Genomic DNA, 23,167 nt, shown 5'->3' with positions numbered 1-23,167 from the left:
ACACAAAACAGTCCCATCACTCATGAAGAAACTCGGCGCGTTCCTTATAGATATTACACTGATTTGGTCCAAACTGACAACGGCTGAATAGCTGCTCCCAAACATCACCGACTGTCTACGTCCTCCGCTGTTCTCCATATAATCCGGGCCCTCATCGTTCTTCTGCTGTCGTTTATTAACACCAGGCCCAGCCTGCTTGTTTATCCCGACACTGTTAACCCGTCAGACAAAACTTACTCAGCTTTTTCCGGTTTTTAACGTATTGTATACATTACTTTGTGGACCAGTCCGGGTTGATTGATCCGAATTCCAGAATAAATCCTGAGCAATGCAAACCTTGACAACTCATTCTTCCGCTGTGCTGCTGTGCAACAATTGATAGGCGTTACTGTTTAGACATGCAATTGTTTTGACATATACGTTAAGGATCGGTGAAGACCTTTGAGCTCTCGCCAACAGTTCCATCAGTCATCTCTAATACTCCTGACTCCAGACAGAATGGCCACGACCCGCCCCCTTCCTCGGTGCATTGTGGGTAATCCATACGGGCATATCTTGAAACGAGCTGTCTGACAGTTGAAAGTGAATCCTTAATCGAAATAAGAGTTGCATTTGGAGTGACTTTCGTTTCCATGGTGTTTGGGTTTTGCGTATTAAAAAGAAATGTTATTCTCCGTGTTCAAGGAGAGACCTCACATCATGGTCCAGGGCTCGTGGTCTAGACGTTGTAAAAGTACCATGCGAAAGTAAGAAACATTCTATGGAACTTATGGTAATAAGACATTATTAGAATGGCATACACCATACAATTTGAGCTCACACACAAACAAATCGATGCTAGAACAAACGGAACCAAACTGTACATTTTGACTCGAGTTTGGTGTCGAGTTTGTGTTTTGTTTAATGCCTGACTCAGCAATATTCCAGCAATATGACTACTGTATGTTAATACTCATGTCCTGACTAGACACACTAGATATTACAAACAACGCCCCACATCGTTGGTGTCGATGACGCACGATCAACCAATTGAGCCAGACAATGACCCAAGCCATCGATGTACGATGACACACGATCAACCAACTGAGCCAGACAACGCCCCACAACGTAGGTGTCGATGACACACGATCAACCAATTGAGCCAGACTAAGACCAACGCCCCACACTGTCAGTGTACGATGACACGTCCAACCAATTGAGCCAGACTACGACCAATGCCGTCGGTGTACGATGACACATGATCAACCAATTGTGCCAGACAATGACCCAAGCCATCGGTTTACGATGACACACGATCAACCAACTGAGCCAGACAATGACCCAAGCCATCGGTCTACGATGACACGCGATCAACCAATTGAGCCAAAAAACGACCAACGTACAACGCCGTCGGTGTCAATGACACACGGCCAACCAATTGAGCCAGACTACGACCGATGCCATCGTTGTACGATGACACACGGTCAACCAATTGAGCCAGACTACGACCAACGTACTATGCCGTCGGTGTCAATGACACACGGTCAAGCAGTTGAGCCAGACTACGACCAACGCCTTAGTTGTCAGTAGGTGGTTATCAGGGTTCTTGTCAGGGCGGATGTCAGGGTGGTTGTCAGGGTGGCTGAGTGGCTGGGGTTTTACATGAAAGTGTATTTTCTCAACTACTCAGGATTGTCAATTTGTCAAGTCAGTCTGAGATTCTCGTGTAACACGTTATACTTTCTAGATTATGAAAAAAAATGTCGGACGTGTATTTATAGACACTTCATGATCTTGACAAAATAGCGATTATGTATCAATAAGGATGCATTTGACTTTCTCGTATAGCAGTTGTTACAAGAAGAATTTCTAACTGCATCATAAAACCTTTTTAACAGATTTTGTGATGTTTTAAATTTGGTTTATGGTAAGAAAAGCCAGGCCGTGACTTGTGGTGAGTCATGAGAATTTATGTACAACATTGCTGGAATGTTACTGGTACAGCCTTCAATCAGCACTTTATGGCCTGTGTCAAAATCCAGTAATGTAGAAACGTTACATAATGTCAACGTCGTTCGTCGGTAACGTCAAACCGACTCGCGTTAACACGTACAGGTCGATATAAAAACCATCCTCTCAATACATAAATAACATAACTGAATTTGAAACAGCCTTAAACTTCAAATAAAAGATAAAATGGCAGTTCATTTGTGGAATCTCTTTTCCTCAGTCATATTAATACGGTAATAAAGTTGAGAGCCAGTCGCCCATGTTATGCTGGAGATAAAGTTGTAAAATCTGACATCAGTTATGTGTAATTTATTACTTAACATCCACTTTAGTCGAAAAGCTTCGCGTCACAGCTTGCCGAAGGACGTGGTGGTGGGGGTAGGGGTGGAGTGGGTGGGTGTTTATGTGTGTTGGGGGGAGTGATCACTGAAACACTCGAAGGGGCATGAATGTCATCTGGCAGGATGCGTGAGTGAGTTAGCTTTTACGCGCTTGTGACAATTTTCCAGGAATGTCATAACAAAATACACCAGTAATAGCCTTCACACATTGTGCATCGGGGTTATTGCATGCGAATTTGTCGTTCAACACGGTGTCGTTGGCGTGGATTTACAGTATGCACAATCGTAAACTACTAGTGTACTTTTCGTACGCCAAATTCCCAGCACAAGCATTAGTCACTCTACCCAGCGCTGCAGGGGAAGGGGGAGAACGTGACAAATTGAAAAAAATGGGGAGGGTGAGACATTAAAGGGGCACAGCCACTGCATTCAAGCATTGATATCTCGTTACCAATTGGGCAGTTAGATTAGGTACAGGTTGGTGATTAACAACATTTTGAAAACTGGAGGACGGCAAGGAGAATAACATCGATTGACTGATATTGATATAAACTCCAATTCGTTATCAATCTCAGACCACTCGTCTGTCATGTAATGTGAAGTCACTTTAAGCAAGAATGGAAAGTAAAGGAAAAAGACATTCAATTCTTTTGAAAACATGAAATCAACTCTTAAAGTAATATTATCTTTAAGACATGTTTGCATGATGAGCTATGACCATGTGCAAAGAGAAAATGACAAAATCTTTGAATCTGTAATAAAAAGTGTTGAAAACAAGACAAAAGAAAATACAGCATAATTAATTTGGTGTGAAAATAATATCGCAGAATATAATTAGCCTTCACCAAATAGATTCATTAGCTCCTGTTTATTTTAGAGGAATCCATGGAGGTCTAAAGGTTTGCTAAGCTTTTGCTACATTTGGCTAAACATGCATAACGATCTTTAGATCAGCATCACATAAATGGTAAAAACTTTAGACCTCCTTGGAAGCATTTTCAGGAGCTGGGCCTGGTCCAGGTGTCATAGAACCCCCTTCATCTCCACTGCTCCCCCTAATCGCTACTGCGGCTTTTGTAAGTCCCGTACACTGACATATGCTGACGACAGTCGCAGCACCCAGTTTGCAAGGTCAAGGTGCTGTGAAAACTGTAACATTGAATGCTACGTTGAAGATAACGCATGGCTCCTCCCTTCCACTGTTGCATTGTCTTCTGTAGTATATAAGTTGGTTCCATTGTTGTACTGTCAGACCTATGTGGTCGTATAACTAATGGAAACGTTCGTTTTTCAACAGTTGGCTTTTCAGAGGTTGAGATGACTCAACGGCTGAAGTCTTCCGGATCATTCAGCAGCGCCTTCAGCAGGTCCACAAGTGCAACTCAAACTTACAGCAACGGCAACAGCATCAGCACACAGACGTTGGACAGCATGGAACAGGTTTTCGACGACGAGGATGTTCAACTCTGAAATGAAGTAGATGCAGCGGTAGAAATTGCTTGATGTAGGACACTCAACTGTTGCAAGGTGGATGAACGAAGGAAAGACTGGGTTGCTGATATTACGATTGTCAGTTTTGCATCGGGTGAAAATTCTACCTGGTCAACCAACACACGTGTACCCGCCCAACTTGGCCTGTGTCGTTAATTGTTCAGATTAATGGGTAATCTGAACACTGCTCTGCCCAACTGTTGAAACAACGTCAGTGGGATTTATGCTGCGAATAAGTGAAGTTCGTGGAGAAACAGTTCCATTGAGTTTTTCATTGTGGAAGGTCTACAGAAATAATGCATGTGACGTACCGATGGATAATGTTCAATGGGCAGATTTGGACAGGCTTCTATGGGTTGTTATTGTCGTGTGTAATGTTGTAATAATGTCATACTTGATTCTGGAGAAACGGAGAGGAATGAAGGACAGCCAGTTGGGAATGTCGCGATGAAGGTCATATGTGAAATCCTATGCCGTACATTTACATACAACGATAGTGCAACGTTCACAGTGACTTTGGTCAATGAGTTGACCCAAGAGTACATGAGAAGGAAGTGCAGCTTGAAACGCTGCCCTCGCAGTATGACTTCAAGCAGTGAGTTGGGCCCATTAGGAGTTGAGAAGAATGCTGATTTGAAATATTGCCGTCTTCATACGGAGACTTTGCCAGGCAAGGAGTTTGTGAAGAATAAAGTGCAGATTTGAAATGGTGACGTCACTCTGGAACTTCAAACGAGTTAGGTCGGCATTGTGTGGTTGAGGAGAGAGTGCAGATCTGAAATAAAACCGTCTCATTGTGACTTCAAACAGTGTGTTAAGCACCGGTATGGGAGACAACTGTGAAAGCCATAGGGACAGTATCTGCGGATGTGCTGATTGTGTTGAAAACTCGTTCCTGGTCATTTTGACGGGTTGGGCAGAATTTCTGCTGAGTCCGTTGACAGATTAATGTGTTCTTTTTCTCTCTAATTCATTCTAATCGATTACTGTTAAACGTGTAGCGTTTGACTATGTCTTGTATCAATGTGTTCATTTACATGATTCAGAAAAAAGACCGGATCAATGTACATGTTTAACTCGCCCGTGACTTTCTTTTTTAACTTTAAAAGTTTATATGTAAATAATATATATTTATCTTTACCCTTCAAGAACAAGTCAGAGAAGCGTTCAACATCTTTGGTGGAAATGACGCTTCCTCATGTTCGGTTGTCATGGTAATAATAATATTATTTGGTAACTGTCATGTTTCCGGTAACAGAATTGACACCCTGAATAATGTAATAGAATATTTCAATAATGATGCATTTTCTTTCTATTTCTGTAACAAGGACTCATCTTCCATGAGTAACTTGCATCTGTTTAATTAAACGAGTAGATAGTTGAATAGACGAAACTAGATGGAATTTGAGGTCAGATGTTGCCAACATGTGATCTCATGGTCGTGGTCACATGGGCGTGGTCACTGACATATCTTAATTGTAAATATGTAAATACATAAATATAACCCATATGGATATTGTTCATTCACATCTGTCTCAAATGTGGCTTTATGTGAGCGTGTGGTCGAAAGAATACATTCATCTTAATGACATCATGCGAACCAGTACATTTTTACTGACATATATTAATGCACGAATGTACCAGCGAGCGTAAATAACTGATTTTACGTGCATGATGCGAGTAAATGTTATAATCACTTGTCAATGCCATCATCAATACAGAAGTGTTATCAGTCATGTTTTATCATTACAATGCTCTCGTTCTTAAGGTAAGTGTTCAACGCTGATACCGATGTTATGAACGTTATCAACTCTGAACCGTTGTCATAGACGTTATTGTTATCACAATGATATCCCCCGATGTTAGTGTTATCATCGTAAAGCATGACGCCATCTAACATCAGTGTATTTAAAAATATGTTTTTAGCTGTAAACACGAGAACGTCAAATTGACCATTTTGTGCTCCGTTCAAACGTTCAGTGTTGCTAAATTCGTCTTTTTATACATTATCACGTGGTAGTGGTGACGTCATCATACGATGGGAACATTTCAGTATTATGTGCTTGTATAACATGTACTGTGTTTTAGTAACAATTATATTTCATTCTTGTTTTTGCTACCTAAAACCTGTGTATATAACAATGCCAATTTCAATCTCGGAATGATTATGCCATGTAAAAATGCCTAATAAAGTTTCTAAAGGCGATATGGTGTCTTTGTGTTGGAAATTGTCGGTATGCTTGTACTGTCCCTGAAGATAGAACTCCACAGTCTGGTGGCCATTTCAAGTCCAGATCAAGAATCTGACAGTCAGTGACAAGTTTTGTTTGTTTGTTTGTTGCTTAACGCCGCACTCAGCAATATTCCTACTATATGACGGCGGTCTGTAAATAATCGAGTCTGCAACAGACAATCCTATGATTGACATCATGAGCATCGATCCACGCAATTGGGATACGATGACATGCATCAACCAAGTCAGCGAGCATGACCACCCAATCCCGTTAGTCGCCACTAACGTAAAGCAGTGCCATCTTTACGATAAACATGGGTTGCTGAAGACCTATTCTATCCCAGATCTTCACTGGTATTGTGACAAGTGTGAAACTCAGACAGTGATACTGTTGATTAGAGAACATATTATTGGTACATCTACCCACACATCCACACACACTTCCCCCATTCCCCCGTCAGATGTCCCTTTCCGATATCTATTCGCGAAAAGAGGGTTACCCTGTGTTGATGCAAAAAAATCCCCGTTGGAAAAATACCTTTTGAAGTTTTGAACTCGTCGTGTGTCTTGATACTTCACGAAATCGGCGTTTAGGTTAAGGCTTCATCTGAATACTTTGACACGCAGTTACATATCGCCATTATCTTTATTGTGTGGTTAGTATACTTGAACTGGTGTGATAATGTTAATCAATCTGGTGAGGATATGAGCAAATCTGTCTGGTTTAAAAATGAAATCAAACTTGACGGTAAGTCTATTTATTTTCCACAATGGCATCGAAAGGGTATAGCATATATAAATGACTTCATTCATGACATAGGTTAATTATATGATTTGATGAATTTGACTTTTTTACCTTAAACTAGCAATAGGTATTTACAGAATAACCATATAAAATATTGTGCTAAAGTTTTCCAAAGGCCTATACTGCGATATAATGTATCAAAATTAAAACGGGAAGCAACGTATTTTATGAAGCCATATTAACATAAGTGTTACAGCAAATGGGAAGATTTTCTTTAAAAAAAACAGTATACAGATACAGAGTGGGCAAACTTTAACCTTGTGGCAAAAAGGCATACAAAAACAAAGTTCTGAATTAAGATGGTTCCAGTTTAAAGTTATGTATACTATTTTAAGCACTAACTGTTATTAATTAAAATATGATATGTTGAATCACCAGTTTGTTCATTATGTAATGAACCATCTGAAACAATTACTCATGTCTTATGTAATTGTTACTATGATGCTGATATATGGATGAAACTTTCAGATTGGCTTGGAAACTATACAGAAGGCGGAGCTAATGTTAGTAATGAACACATACTGTTTGGATTTAAAGGGAAGAATAACAATTCACTCAAAGCAGTAATTATGGTAACAAAATCTATGCTCTACTCATTTAATAGAGAAAAAAGTTAAAGCAATCTTTTAAGTAATTCAAAAAGAAATACTTTGATATTATGAAATTACAAAATGTATTGCATATTCAAATTGTAGTTATGCAAGTTTCCATGCCTTCTGGTTATCTCTACATGTATTATTTAGAAACTCTGTATAACTATAATATCTGATCTGTCCATGCTACAAACATGCCAATACTGTCACAATAAATCCATGCACACTCTATGTATGATATTAAAATGTAAAATATGATGGAAAATTGAATGAATAAATGATTCTTTGCAAAAATGATGAGCAAAAACTAAGCTCTGATATATGTAATTGTTAGTAGTTTACAATATATGAACATATTCCAAGAGGAAATTCCTATGTTTTCATACAATAAAACCAAACATTAATCATCTACCGTTCCACATTTCCAAATTTGATGCATCAGTGACAAAAATAATGTCCGATGCAATTCCCTTTTTTGTCTTGTACCATATGTTCCCGTGTATTTTCTGGTGAACAATTGTCATCCCATTGCATGTGTTTGTGACGGTGCCACCGGTGGAGCAGGATACGCTTACCTTTTCACGAACACCTGGGATCATCACTTTTTGATAGTGTTTTATAAACACTTGCTCATGATATGGTCGGAATCGTACAATCGACTGATTTTAGCGGAGATTTCTATTGAATATGGAAAGGATTGTGTCTCTTTTATTTGCTGAAGAAGACCCGCTGAAACATGATCACCTGTTAAGACATTGCCGATCTTGAAGTCTGAAAAAGTTTACAGCACTTTTCTCACCATTCTCAGGCATTTCCGACACAAGTTTCCCCGCCCAAGTTTCCCCGCCCAAGTTTCCCTACCCAAGTTTCCCCGCCCAAGTTTCCCCGCCCAAGTTTCCCCACCCAAGTTTCCCCGCCCAAGTTTCCCCGGCCTAGTTTCCCCGCCCAAGTTTCCCCGCCCAAGTTTCCCTGTGGTGTGCCAAAAACCTCATCCCATTGAATGCTTATTTTTTAATACATTCTTCAGCTCGACCATCATAGGCTTGAGTTGTATGGGCTATATTGCTTAATTTGTGTGCATAGATATTACCTCAACCAGTGTGCTTCAATGCGAGAAATCAGCCCTTCCTCAACTTATGTATGAGTTATGAAATAGTAATATGAATGTTACAGTGGAGTGTATCAGTAGCCGTATGAAGTTGCGTTTACCTGTCTGTTGTGCTTTTAGTGTAAATATATATTCTATGTCATGATGGTGTGCTGATGTAAGCCGGCGTGTGTACCACTGAAGGGGTTAACAAACGGCGACATGTTGCGTTCAGAAGGCCGGGGTGTTACGGTGTCGTGAGGAATTTGTGGACAGGAGAGAACACAACTTGTAATTGATAACGGAAATGTGACGCTCAGTGTTACATGGATGACATACTTCGTCCTATCATTTCTACAACAGCCGCCACGTGTTGTCCTTTATCAGCATGACAATGCCAGACGCCATACAACCCGAATCGTACAGAACTTCCTTGCAGCCAATAACTTCAACGTGTTACCGTGGCCTGCACGCTCCCCAGACAGGTCCCCGGGAGAACACCTCTGGGATGTCATGGATCGTCGTGTTCGACACCGACCACATCCTCCAGCCAACCAACAAGAACCTATCCCGACTCTCCAAGAAGAATGGCCACGCCCAGAGAGCTTTTGCGTGTCTTGTAGCAGGGTGGTGGTCATACACGCTATAAAAGTGACGTGTCATTGAATTTGAGATTCCATTACACTGAAAGCTTGTTTTTGCTCAGTTCGGGCAACTGTCATGCCAATACTTTTCAAATCTTTTCAATATATTTTACTTCATACATCTAACTTTTGTGGTTTTTACACTAGAGTGATTTAGAACTATGGTAAACTTTCTGTTAGCCGTAAGTTTATATATAACACGGCAACGCCAAAGAATAAGAAAATGTATTAGACTCAATTATATGCTGAAAAAGATACCATTTGGCGTAAAGTGCAGATAGTGGTGAAACATATATGAAAGGATCACTGAAAATCAGACATGCGCCACTTAAAAATGTCTTTCCACATCAAGGTGGCACAGTGTGATTCAGTTATCAATGAAATTCTGTTAAATGTGGTGTTAAACCCCCACTCTCACTATATTCACTTATCATAATGTATTATAACCGATTTCAGTTTTAAGTTATTCAAGACTCGGCTGTTAACGAGAATCTAATGCACAAAGCGGTCATTCGTTGAAGTCCAAGTTGTCAACAGTGCAAGGCATCTCAAGGGACATTCACGTGTGTGCTCCATAAACAGTGTAATCTGTCTCTTTGAGGTGAAACACTACATTCACTTTCCCATCAGTTTCAATAAGCAGCATTATCTTCTCTTTAAAGCGAGGGGAGATATTATCAATAATTCCCCTCACAAATACATATGTCGAACACCAGCCAATCTAAACTGTTTTGTTGTGTTAACACAAGCGGAAACGGGATTTCCGCTGTAAAATTGGCCAAACAAAATAAAATAAAAAATTTGTCAAATATTTCCTTCGTTTTAACCCGCTCATAATTTCTACTTTGAGAGGAAACAGAAAAAGGCATCTGCCACATCAGGAAACGGTCGGTTTAGACACACTCACTGAGAACTAACTACCGAACGCGTCTGCTTACTCTCTGTGTTCTTTTTCAAAAAGTGCATCCTGTAATTAGGATAAATATCGTGTATGATTGGTTGTTATGTGTTGTCATGGCGATTGAATAATGTTTTGTTGTCACTATCGGGATGTTGCCAATAAATAACACCTCAGAACCTGTCGACATGTCCAACTCGTGGTTATTAAATTGATCCATTTAGTCAGTTTTTTTGACAATCGAGAAAGTTGTAGAAGGTTATTTCGTGTCACGTGTGACACGAAGGAGGTAAAAACGTATCACTATGTATGCAGTAGGAACCGTTGAAAGCATCCCCGTTGAAATCACTGTAGCATTGATTTAGATTGTTAATATCCCGAAGATTACATGGGAATTACCATTATTGGAAGTTTACTCAGCAATGAAACAAGACAGCAATGACTGTGTCACTATTCAAACTGATGAAGACAGGTTATGGTGATCCCTTTGTAGTTTTCATATATCTCCTCAACACCTGTGTTTGGTTTACTGTTAAGAAAGGGTTTTCTCTTCAATTACTTTTAGAGTTTCGAATTGGTTTGTACCAATTAGCGTGCAAAAGCATATTTGTGTGCACGCACGCTCAACTGCCAAAACCTCGCACAGTGGTGTATAGTCCCCAGCAAGAGCAAAACTAATCTGCGGTCTCTTTAAAGTTTTCTTGTATTTCCTTAATTTACGTGTTTGTTTCATATTGAGTTTCTCATATTTCAAATAACTTAGATTTTAGAGTGACAGAAGCACAGTAACACACACAAACACACACATTACATGTATGCAGGTGTAATTAACATATCAATTTTAGTTTTTGTACATGCGCCATCGTGTCACTGGATTTTCCGTTCCATCACACGATTGTCAACAGACAAACACTTACTTTTTGATGCAAATTGTGTGAGTGGCGGGTGCTTCCAGTTGAGAAGGACATGGTTACCATTTTCACGAACACTTGGTGTCATCCCCGGTTTTCAATGATCCATCCATATAATGTTCACCGTTCTTGTGTCTTTTACGCCCAATAGAATCTTTTTCGCTGAAAAATCGGGATCGGTTATTCTCTGACATTTTGTATCCCCGAAAAGACTCTCTTTTGGCTGCAACAGTTTTTTGACATGTAAAAACGAATTCATACGTCGATCAATTACATTCTTCTTCGATGTTAAAGTGAGGATACCTTTGCGTTTTGTGAATAATAAATGATTAACATTATACTTGACTTGTTTGGACGCCACCAGTTTGAAGACCGAGACCAGTTACCTTCGATTGTTGTTTTGAGATCTATATGCATGTGTTCACCTCACATGAAAGAGACACGGTGAAGCTTTTGGTCGCCATGCCCTTTGCTTAAGGCTTTGTCTGAGATTACTGTTTGAATGTGAAACTTGTGCATTAATAAGTGAAATGTGATGTGAATGCATCTGCGATGAAGCTTGCCTCAGGATGCAGCGGTCATATGTGTATTGACACGCAATCACCAAAATGAAACATACGTGTTTTTGAATCAGAATAATGAATTAAATTCATTTTCTCTCTACATCAAACAACGTCAGTGAAAAAAAGCAGACATTTTGAAAATGGTCGTGAGGATTATGAACGCTGGGGCATGGTTTTAGATGCAATCACAGGCTAACGATGTGCAGACTTCATGTTTAATATTATTTTAATCATACGTGACGTCACTCTATTGTTTAGTTTTCACGAATGGACAATTGGGTTAAGTTAACAATGTCTACGTCATCTTGAACCCCCTTTTCATATGATGTACACTTTGAATAGACGGAACTATTTACATATTTTTCCACTGAATGGATAACTCTTTATTTTATCGGAAAAATGTGGCTAACAGGTTTCGGAACCCACATTGTGTCTCTTGTGAACGTGTAATAGTTAAATAGTCTCAAATACCGCGACACGTGACGCAAAAAGTGTGACATTAACAATTTTTATTTTTTTTTTATATAATCCTTAAAGTATTGTGTGTAATGCTGCGTTACATTATATTATTTTACGATGTTCAAAGTAAAGTTGTCAGATTAACCTTTGATGAGAAAAACTAAGAAACAGATTAACATGCATATCCTTATTCAGGGCTCTAAACTCTAAACCTTTTATCCTATTCGATTGATACAATACCTGTTTAGGGCCCCACAAACTTGTAAGAGTATTGCATAATGTATTGTGAAGATCACATTGAAACTAGGCTCGTTGGACATGCAACTACTGTAGAGAACATATCCCACGTGCATAGCACAAAGACGACTCACAGAGACACATTCCACGTGCATCACACAAAGAAGACTCACACAGACACTTTCCACGTGCATCACACAAAGACGACTTACAGAGACACATTCCACGTGCATCACACAAAGAGGATTGACAGAGACACATTCCACGTGCATCACACAAAGAGGATTAACAGAGCCACTTTCCACGTGCATCACACAAAGACGACTCTGAGAGAGCACATTCAACGTGCATCACACAAAGACGACACACAGAGAGCACATTCCACGTGCATCACACAAAGAAGACTCACAAAGCATACATAGTACAATCGGTTTTTGGTTTATTCTTCAAAGAGTTTCCATGTCAGATCTAAAAGTATGGATGTGTTTGAGTTTGAGAAAGAAGGGATGTATTTAGATAAGCTGGAGAACACGCACGCACCTGTCGCATAAATTGGATTATTACCAGCTCTTCTACGAGATTTAGGCATTTCTCTGTCCTGGCCCTGTATTAACTCATAAAATACTCGATTAACATAATGGGGACAAATTGTAAGGCGTTTTAATTGGGTTCCCCTTAATGACATTTTTTCAGAGTAAGGTGCTTTGAAAAAGACATTTGGCTTGTTGCGTCTCTTCGTGGCCAGTAGGCCGTGTTGGGTTTTGTTCATTTTTTAATATTTTCTTCTTTTCTTCGTTTTGAGAAGAAAAACCAGAAATCCTTTTTTTATAAGATTATAACATACAATTACAATTCCTAAATATTACAATTCTACCTACTGATGATATTGTTAGAGACACGTTTCATGAAAAGTTTAATTCCCCTTCAAAACTGGGAACTGTGCCACAAATCGACCTTAGTGCAACAACTATCGTAAGTCTATGTTAACGTATATGAGTTTCAACAATCATAGTTCTGACATCACTTAGAACACCTGGTGAAATCGAGGATTTTTGGCAACCCATTCATATATTATTCACCATTTTGCCTTTCACGACCAATGGAACCTGTTTCTACGGATAATGCAGACTGGTAATTCTCTGGAGTTTACGGTCTATATCTATGGAAAGGTTCCCTGGCCAATGAGCCTTAATGTCCTACATAGATACATTCATTCTAGCCCCAAAATAGCTCCGGGTGAGATCAGCTTCTTGTGTCTCTTAGTTAATATGGATAGCTGGTCATACACTTAAAACAATCTAAAATTGCAGTTTGTATTTCCGCAAAAAATGTGCAATACAGTCGTGCTGCATATGTTATGGGTATCCCTCTATTACCCTGCTGCAAGGTACTACACAGCTATGTGTGACTACTGACTCCAACTTGTATGATAGTCATGATCTACTGAAGTTTGAATAAAAAAAGGTGTAGTTTACAAATTAGGAAGCGTCCATCATACCCTCGCACACCTAAGGCAGTCCCCGATACAGCGTCTCTTTAGGGAGACGTAAGCGTTGGCATGTCATTGCTCTTTAGTTTCCATGGAAACCTAATAGGAATTATAAAGAGGTAAATAAATCTTTTATTTGAACCATTTTCTCATCTAACATAGTCCAATCATTTCCCAATGAAGTATTTTCCAATGTTATCAAGGCAAAGACATTTATCTCATCGGAAGATGGTTTTCGAATGAGCTTATATGCGTTTTTAATTCAGGCATGATGCCTTTAGAACATGTCTTCCTTTTGAAAGGCAGGGGCTTATTTTAGAATCTTTCACTATGTTGTCTATCAAAGAAGAGAAAGGCCACGCCATCGATTCGGAATCTTAATATTCGGGGAACGCAATAACAAGGCTTCACCTTTCACGAAGTTTCCCGCTGCATAACCGTTCTGATTGTTTTACTCTTAAGTAGCGTGCATGTAGGATGTAATAGCCATCGTCTCATAAATCCGCCTTGCATTTTGCGTCATTTTACCAGTGGACGAACTTCCATGATTTATCGCAACCATATTTCACGCTGTTTAGCTGCGGAGATGTAACTAATTTAAGGCCCAGATGGACTAAGCTGGTTCCCGGTTCTCTCTGCGCGTCGTCAACTTGCTATCATTGTGATATTGAGAGACGGAGCCAAGCTTTAGCTGAGTTAGCTTCCACATCTAAAGCTATCACAACCGTTTAGTTTCGTAGCAGGACGAGTCCTACCGTTGTAGGGTCAGCCGTCTAATGTTTGGCGATTTTTCACATTTACCAAGTGTTCTATTTCCATAACAAAAACACCATGGCTTATGCCCCTTGCAATATGACGTCATTGGTGCCAATTGATAAACATTATGACGTCATCATGCTTTGTTAGAGCCGCTTCACGTGGTGTAGGTACAGTTTTGTGATTCTAGCATCTCAGATGCCAGCCAGAATTGTGTTATGCTGAGTCACCCTGCGCCCGAGTGTGTCGTAGACCATGTTGTTTTACCGCAAACTGGTCCTTGATATCTTTTGCGTTGAGAATAGACAGGGACCCAGTTGAATTGGCACCAATTACGTCATAATCTAAGGGGGATAACTCAGGCCTATTTCGCTCGTAAAACGAAGGCCTCATAACGGCATATCACTTTCACACTATTGTGAGCTTCCTACTTTCACTGTGAAAAAAATGAGTGTATATTTTCAAACACAGATACTAACTAATTCTAAAATTGCGTTTTGTTTAGAAAAAGAAAGAAAGTGATTTTTGCGTGTACACTTCCCCTTTAATCAGACGCCAGCACGGAGAGATGTGTTGATGGCGCAGTATGGTAAAAGAAGCATAAATATAGTTTCATGTGTCTCAATAAATCGAACTGGTATTTTGACGTGAGGCGTTCCCTCCGCATGGCGACATACTGGCTATGGAGGCTTAAAAAAGCAAAATTCATTTTTTCCGAAAACATAACACGCCAATAACATTTGAAAAACTTAAACGATTTAGTTTTCTTTTCAAATCTGATGAAAACATATGTCGAGGTCGGTAGTTAATATCTACATAGTCGATTTTAAAAATTTTGATTCAAACTTTTTCAAAATTTAAAATCTGACTGTCCTTCAAGATTTCCTATGCGTATGATTTCAAGGCTTATGTGATATAAGATGTAATCTCTAAATCGTTGTAGTTGTTTCTATTTTGTTCAATTATATGACAGTGTTATATTTGTTAAATATTTGATAAATGTGAGACTCCATTATATCAAAGTGTGGCGGAACCTTCAAACACCTGATAGCTTTATTCGGGAAACCACCCCTATCGGTTGGGAGCAAATGCGACTAATTGATCGAAAACCATTTGAAAACATTTTATTGGTTTGTACTGGATTTATAACGGATGTATGGCGACCCTACTGGGCCCGGTTTCACAAAGTGATCTTATCTCCGCAACCGTCACCACACCCAACATCTAACTGAATGGTACGCTATCGGTAGCACAAACATCAGTTTGTTGAACCTGCCCAAAACACCCATGACGTTACAACTGACGTCACGCTTTGACTTGCGGCAGTACATCATGCTTGTCAAGTGACGACTCAACAATGAACTACAGCTATATGTTTGCTGTACGATTTACAGTTTCAACTAAACCTAGCCCTACTATTTGAACCGAAGAATTCATATCATCAAACGTTTTATAAAGTTTTCATCCAAACTGGTAACATAAACAACAAACAAGCATCGATATATGGGAATTTAACAACTTTTATCTTACCCGTGGAGATCCGGGGTAGAATAGCAACCCACTCTTGACGTAAAAGGCGACTATGCTTGTCGAAAGAGGCGTCTAACGGGATCGGGTGGTCAGGCTCGCTGACCTGGTTGATGCATGTCATCGTATCCCAATTGCGTGGATCGATGCTCATGACATCAATCAGTGGATTGTCTGGTCCAGACTCGATTATTTACAGACCGCCGTCATGTAGCTTGAATATTGCTGAGTGCGGCGTAAACCAACAAACAAAACAAAACAAAAAACAACTTCTATGTACTGATCCCAGGTCGTCAAAGAGTTCATTCTTTACAAAAAACTGACAGCCTCCACGAATGTGTATGTCCCTATATATGTGCTAACGTGCAAAACATGGTATCGCGAGCTGACACGACATATACACCCTTCCCTAACAGCAGTTCATGAGACTATGTTACTTTGTTACGTTAACAAGGGCTATTCAGCAGTCTCATAATATACCAATAACCACGAAAACATTAACTTGGAGTGGACCTGTTATGAAAGCCTCAAAATCAAGCCAATGTAGATTGACAGCTGTATTTTAGCGTGTCTCGTGCCCTGGTCGGTATAACTCACAGCCCCAGCACGAGCGTCCTTCACGCTGCCACTGGTGCCACTGCGAGACAGTCGCGACTAGTCGATAAATTGGATTAATCTCAGCCTCACAGTCCCTTCCCCCCTCCCAAATCAAGGCATCTCTCAACCTGGGCGTTCCGCATCTGCCCGTTATTAAGTGATAAAATCTGAGCTTGACAGGCGAGGTGAGGCCTGTTTGTAAGTCGTTTTAATTGGCTTCCCCTTATTCACCATTTTTTTCGGGCTAAGACGTTCTGACAAAGCCATTTAATTTGTTTACTTTCTTCATAAACACAAGGCCATGCTAGTCAACTGGCAGGTTTGGTGTAACTCACTCTTGTGAACGACTGGTTTATGTTAGGGATTTTTTTATTGTGATGGAGGAATTTAACAAACTTCATCAAAACTGACTTTTTGTTGCTTTATAACTCTTTTCAGGTAGCCCTAACCGTGGATAATAGAATATCCTGTTAGATTACCAGACGTAAACGCGTGAAATACAAGAATGGCATGTCTATTCATCCTAATTCCGGTAAATGGATCCAATTCTGTCTGTGTGTCCAACTCGGTCATCAGCCTCGTTCTGAGTTCCGTGACAATTCCCAGTTATAGATGACAGAATTAAGGGGTTACACATAACAGTCCCATCACTCATGAAGAAACTCGGCGCGTTCCTTATAGATATTACACTGATTTGGTCTAAACTGACAACGGCTGAATAGCTGCTCCCAAACATCACCCACTGTCTACGTACTCCACTGTTCTCTATATAATCCGGGCCCTCATCGTTCTTCTGCTGTCGTTTATTAACACCAGGCCCAGCCTGCTTGTTTATCCGGACAATGACACTGCTAACTGTCAGACAAAACTTACTCAGCTTTTTCCGATTTTTAAAGTATTGTATACATTACTTTGTGGACCAGTCCGGGTTGATTGATCCGAATTCCAGAATAAATCCTGAGCAATGCAAACCTTGACAACTCATTCTTCCGCTGTGCTGTTGTGCAACAATTGATAGGCGTTACTGTTTAGACATGTAATTGTTTTGACATATACGTTAAGGATCGGTGAAGACCTTTGAGCTCTCGCCAACAGTTCCATCAGTCATCTCTAATACTTCTGACTCCAGACAGAACGGCCACGACCCGCCCCCTTCCTCGGTGCATTGTGGGTAATCCATACGGGCATATCTTGAAACGAGCTGTCTGACAGTTGAAAGTGAATCCTTAATCGAAATAAGAGTTGCATTTGGAGTGACTTTCGTTAACATGGTGTTTGGGTTTTGCGTATTAAAAAGAAATGTTATTCTCCTGTTCAAGGAGAGACCTCACATCATGGTCCTGTGCTCGTGGCCAGTCGTGGTCTAGACGTTGTAAAAGTGCCATGCGAAAGTAAGAAACATTCTATCGAACTTATGGTAATCAGACATTATTAGAATGGCATACACCATACAATTTGAGCTCACACACAAACAAATCAATGCTAGAACGAACTGAACCAAACTTGCTCGAACTGTACATGTTGGCTTTGTGTTTTGTTTAATGCCTGACTCAGCAATGTTCCAGCAATATGAACTGTCTGTTAATACTCATGTCCTGACAAGACACACTAGATATTACAAGCAACGCCCAACATCGTTGGTGTCGATGACACACGATCAACCAATTGAGCCAGACTACGACCAATGCCGTCGGTGTACGATGACACATGATCAACCAATTGAGCCAGACTACGACCAATGCCGTCGGTGTACGATGACACACGATCAACCAATTGAGCCAGACAATGACCCAAGCCATCAGTCTACGATGACACGCGATCAACCAATTGAGCCAAAAAACGACCAACGTACAACGCCGTCGGTGTCAATGACACACGGCCAACCAATTGAGTCAGATTACGACCGATGCCATCGGTGTACGATGACACACGGTCAACCAATTGAGCCAGACTACGACCAACGTACAACGCCGTCGGTGCCAATGACACACGGTCAAGCAATTGAGCAAGACTACGACCGATGCCTTAGTTGTCAGTAGGTGGTTATCAGGGTTCTTGTCCAGGCGGATGTCATCGTGGTTGTTAGGGTGGCTGAGTGGCTGGGGTTTTACATGAAAGTGTATTTTCTCCACTACTCAGGATTGTCAATTTGTCAAGTCAGTCCTAGATTCTCGTGTAACACGTTATACTTTCTAGATTATGAAAAAAATGGTGGACGTGTATTTATAGACACTTCAAATAGCGATGATGTATCAATAAGGATGCATTTGACTTTCTCGTATAGCAGTTGTTACAAGAAGAATTTCTAACTGCATCATAAAACCTTTTTAACAGATTTTGTGATGTTTTAAATTTGGTTTATGGTAAGAAAAGCCAGGCCGTGACTTGTGGTGAGTCATGAGAATTTATGTACAACATTGCTGGAATGTTACTGGTACAGCCTTCAATCAGCACTTTATGGCCTGTGTCAAAATCCAGTAACGTAGAAACGTTACATAATGTCAACGTCGTTCATCGGTAACGTCAAACCGACTCGCGTTAACACGTACACGTCGATATAAAAACCATCCTCTCAATACATAAATAACATAACTGAATTTGAAACAGCCTTAAACTTCAAATAAAAGATAAAATGGCAGTTCATTTGTGGAATCTCTTTTCCTCAGTCATATTAATACGGTAATAAAGCTGAGAGCCAGTCGCCCATGTTATGCTGGAGATAAAGTTGTAAAATCTGACATCAGTTATGTGTAATTTATTACTTAACATCCACTTTAGTCGAAAAGCTTCGCGTCACAGCTTGCCGAAGGACGTGGTGGTGGGGGTAGGGGGTGGAGTGGGTGGGTGTTTATGTGTGTTGGGGGGAGTGACTGAAACATTCGAAGGGGCATGAATGTCATCTGGCAGGATGCGTGAGTGAGTTAGTTTTTACGCGCTTGTGACAATTTTTCCAGGAATGTCATAACAAAATACACCAGAAATAGCCTTCACACATTGTGTATCGGGGTTATTGCATGCGAATTTGTCGTTCAACACGATGTCGTTGGCGTGGATTTACAGTATGCACAAATCGTAAACTACTAGTGTACTTTTCGTACGCCAAATTCCCAGCACAAGCATTAGTCACTCTACCCAGCGCTGCAGGGGAAGGGGGAGAACGTGACAAATTGAAAAAATGGGGAGAGTGAGGCATTAAAGGGGCACAGCCACTGCATTCAAGCATTGATATCTCGTTGCCAACTGGGCAGTTAGATTAGGTACAGGTTGGTGATTAACAACATTTTGAAAACTTGAGGACGGCAAGGAGAATAACATCGATTGACTGACATTGATATAAACTCCCATTCGTTATCAAATGTCAGACCACTCGTCCGTCATGTAATGTGAAGTCACTTTAAGCAAGAATGGAAAGTAAAGGAAAAAGACGTTCAATTCTTTTGAAAACATGAAATCAACTCTTAAAGTAATATTAACCTAAAGACATGTTTGTATGATGAGCTATGACCATGTGCAAAGAGAAAATTACAAAATCTTTGAATCTTTAATAAAAAGGGTTGAAAACAAGACAAAAGAAAATACAGCATAATTAATTTGGTGAGAAAATAATATCGCAGAATATAATTAGCCTTCACCAAATAGATTCATTAGCTCCTGTTTATTTTAGAGGAATCCATGGAGGTCTAAAGGTTTGCTAAGCTTTTGCTACATTTGGCTAAACATGCATAACGATCTTTAGATCAACATCATATAAATGGTTAAAAAACTTTAGACCTCCATGGAAGCATTTTCAGGAGCTGGGCCTGGTCCAGGTGTAATAGAACCCCCATCATCTGTACTTCCCCCTAATCGCTACTACGGCTTTTGTAAGTCCCGTACACTGACATATGCTGACGACAGTCGCAGCACCCAGTATACCAGGTCCAGGTGCTGTGAAAACTGTAACATTGAATGCTACGTTGAAGATTACGCATGACTCCCCTCTTCAGCTGTGGCATTGTCTTCTGTGGTATATGAGTTGGTTCAATTGTTGTACTGTCAGACCTATGTGGTTGTATAACTAATGGAAATTTTCGTTTTTCAACAGTTGGCTTTTCAGAGGTTGAGATGACTCAACGGCTGAAGTCTTCCGGATCATTCAGCAGCGCCTTCAGCAGGTCCACAAGTGCAACTCAAACTTACAGCAACGGCAACAGCATCAGCACACAGACGTTGGACAGCATGGAACAGGTTTTCGACGACGAGGATGTTCAACTCTGAAATGAAGTAGATGCAGCGGTAGAAATTGCGTGATGTAGGACACCCAACTGTTGCATGGTGGATGAACGAAGGAAAGACTGGGTTGCCGATATTACGATTGTCAGGTTTGTATCGGTTGAAAATTCCACCTGGTCAACCAGCACACGTGTACCCGCCCAACTTGGCCTGTGTCGTTAATTGCTCAGATTAATGAGTAATCTAAACACTGCTCTGCCCAACTGTTGAAACAATGTCAGTGGGATTTATGCTGCGAATAAGTGACGTTCGTGGAGAAATAGTTCCATTGAGTTTTTCATTGTGTGAGGTCTACAGAAATAATGCATGTGACGTACCGATGGATAATGTTCAAGGGGCAGATTTGGACAGGCTTCTATGGATTGTTATTGTCGTGTGTAATGTTGTAATAATGTCATACTTGATTCTGGAGAAACGGAGAGGAATGAAGGACAGGCAGTTGTGAATGTCGCGATGAAGGTCACATGTGAAATCCTATGCCGTACATTTACATACAACGAACGCATGTTGCAGGTATAGTGCAACGTTCACAGTGACTTCGGTCAGTGAGTTGACCCAAGAGTACATGAGAAGGAAGTGCAGCTTGAAACGCTGCCCTCGCAGTATGACTTCAAGCAGTGAGTTGGACCCATTAGGAGTTGAGAAGAATGCTGATTTGAAATATTGCCGTCTTCATACGGAGACTTTGCCAGGCAAGGAGTTTGTGAAGAATAAAGTGCAGATTTGAAATGGTGACGTCACTCTGGAACTTCAAACGAGTTAGGTCGGCATTGTGTGGTTGAGGAGAGAGTGCAGATCTGAAATAAAACCGTCTCATTGTGACTTCAAACAGTGTGTTAAGCACCGGTATGGGAGACAACTGTGAAAGCCATAGGGACAGCATCTGCAGATGTGCTGATTGTGTTGAAAACTCGTTCATGGTAATTTTGACGGGTTGGGCAGAATTTCTGCTGAGTCCGTTGACAGATTAATATGTTCTTTTTCTCTCTAATTCATTCTAATCGATTACTGCTAAACGTGTAGCGTTTGACTATGTCTTGTATCAATGTGTTCATTTACATGATTCAGAAAAAAGACCGGATCAATGTACATGTGACTTGACTTTCTTTTTTAACTTTAAAAGTTTATATGTAAATAATATATATTTATCTTTACCCTTCAAGAACAAGTCAGAGAAGCGTTCAACATCTTTGGTGGAAATGACCCTTCCTCATGTTCGGTCGTCATGGTAATAATAATATTATTTGGTAACTGTCATGTTTCCGGTAACAGAATTGACACCCTGAATAATGTACTAGAATATTTCAAAAATGATGCATTTTCTTTCTATTTCTGTAACAAGGACTCATCTTCCAAGAGTAACTTGTATCTGTTTAATTAAACGAGTAGATAGTTGAATAGACGAAACTAGATGGAATTTGAGGTCAGATGTTGCCAACATGTGATCTCACGGTCGTGGTCACATGGGCGTGGTCACTGACATATCTAAATTGTAAATATGTAAATACATAAATATAACCCATGTGGATATTGTTCATTCAAATCTGTCTCAAATGACGCTTTATGTGAGCGTGTGGTCGAAAGAATACATTCATCTTAATGACATCATGCGAACCAATACATTTTTACTGACATATATTAATGCACGAATGTACCAGCGAGCGTAAATAACTGATTTTACGTGCATGATGTGAGTAAATGTTATAATCACTTGTCAATGCCATCATCAATACAGAAGTGTTATCAGTCATGTTTTATCATTACAATGCTCTCGTTCTTAAGGTAAGTGTTCAACGCTGATACCGATGTTATGAACGTTATCAACTCTGAACCGTTGTCATAGACGTTATTGTTATCACAATGATATCCCCCGATGTTAGTGTTATCATCGTAAAGCATGACGTCATCACTCACGCGTCTCAGTGACCCCATCTAACATCAGTGTATTTAAAAATATGTTTTTAGCTGTAAACACGAGAACGTCAAATTGACCATTTTGTGCTCCGTTCAAACGTTCAGTGTTGCTAAATTCGTCTTTTTATACATTATCACGTGGTAGTGGTGACGTCATCATACGATGGGAACATTTCAGTATTATGTGCTTGTATAACATGTACTGTGTTTTAGTAACAATTATATTTCATTCTTGTTTTTGCTACCTAAAACCTGTGTATATAACAATGCCAATTTCAATCTCGGAATGATTATGCCATGTAAAAATGCCTAATAAAGTTTCTAAAGGCGATATGGTGTCTTTGTGTTGGAAATTGTCGGT

At 40.1% G+C, this 23,167-nt stretch overlaps 1 pseudogene; it reads left to right on the top strand.

The window, feature by feature from the left end:
* Nucleotides 1-3,800, top strand: part of LOC139471349 (metabotropic glutamate receptor 8-like) — a 183,775-nt pseudogene extending 179,975 nt beyond the window's left edge.
* The last annotated feature ends 19,367 nt before the right edge of the window (nucleotides 3,801-23,167 follow it).

This window comes from Haliotis cracherodii, unplaced genomic scaffold, assembly GCF_022045235.1.
Source record: "Haliotis cracherodii isolate W230 unplaced genomic scaffold, xgHalCrac1.p SCAF_22, whole genome shotgun sequence".
Taxonomy (NCBI): domain Eukaryota; kingdom Metazoa; phylum Mollusca; class Gastropoda; order Lepetellida; family Haliotidae; genus Haliotis; species Haliotis cracherodii.
Note: the sequence above shows the minus strand (reverse complement) of the source record. Positions and strands in the feature narration are given on the sequence as shown.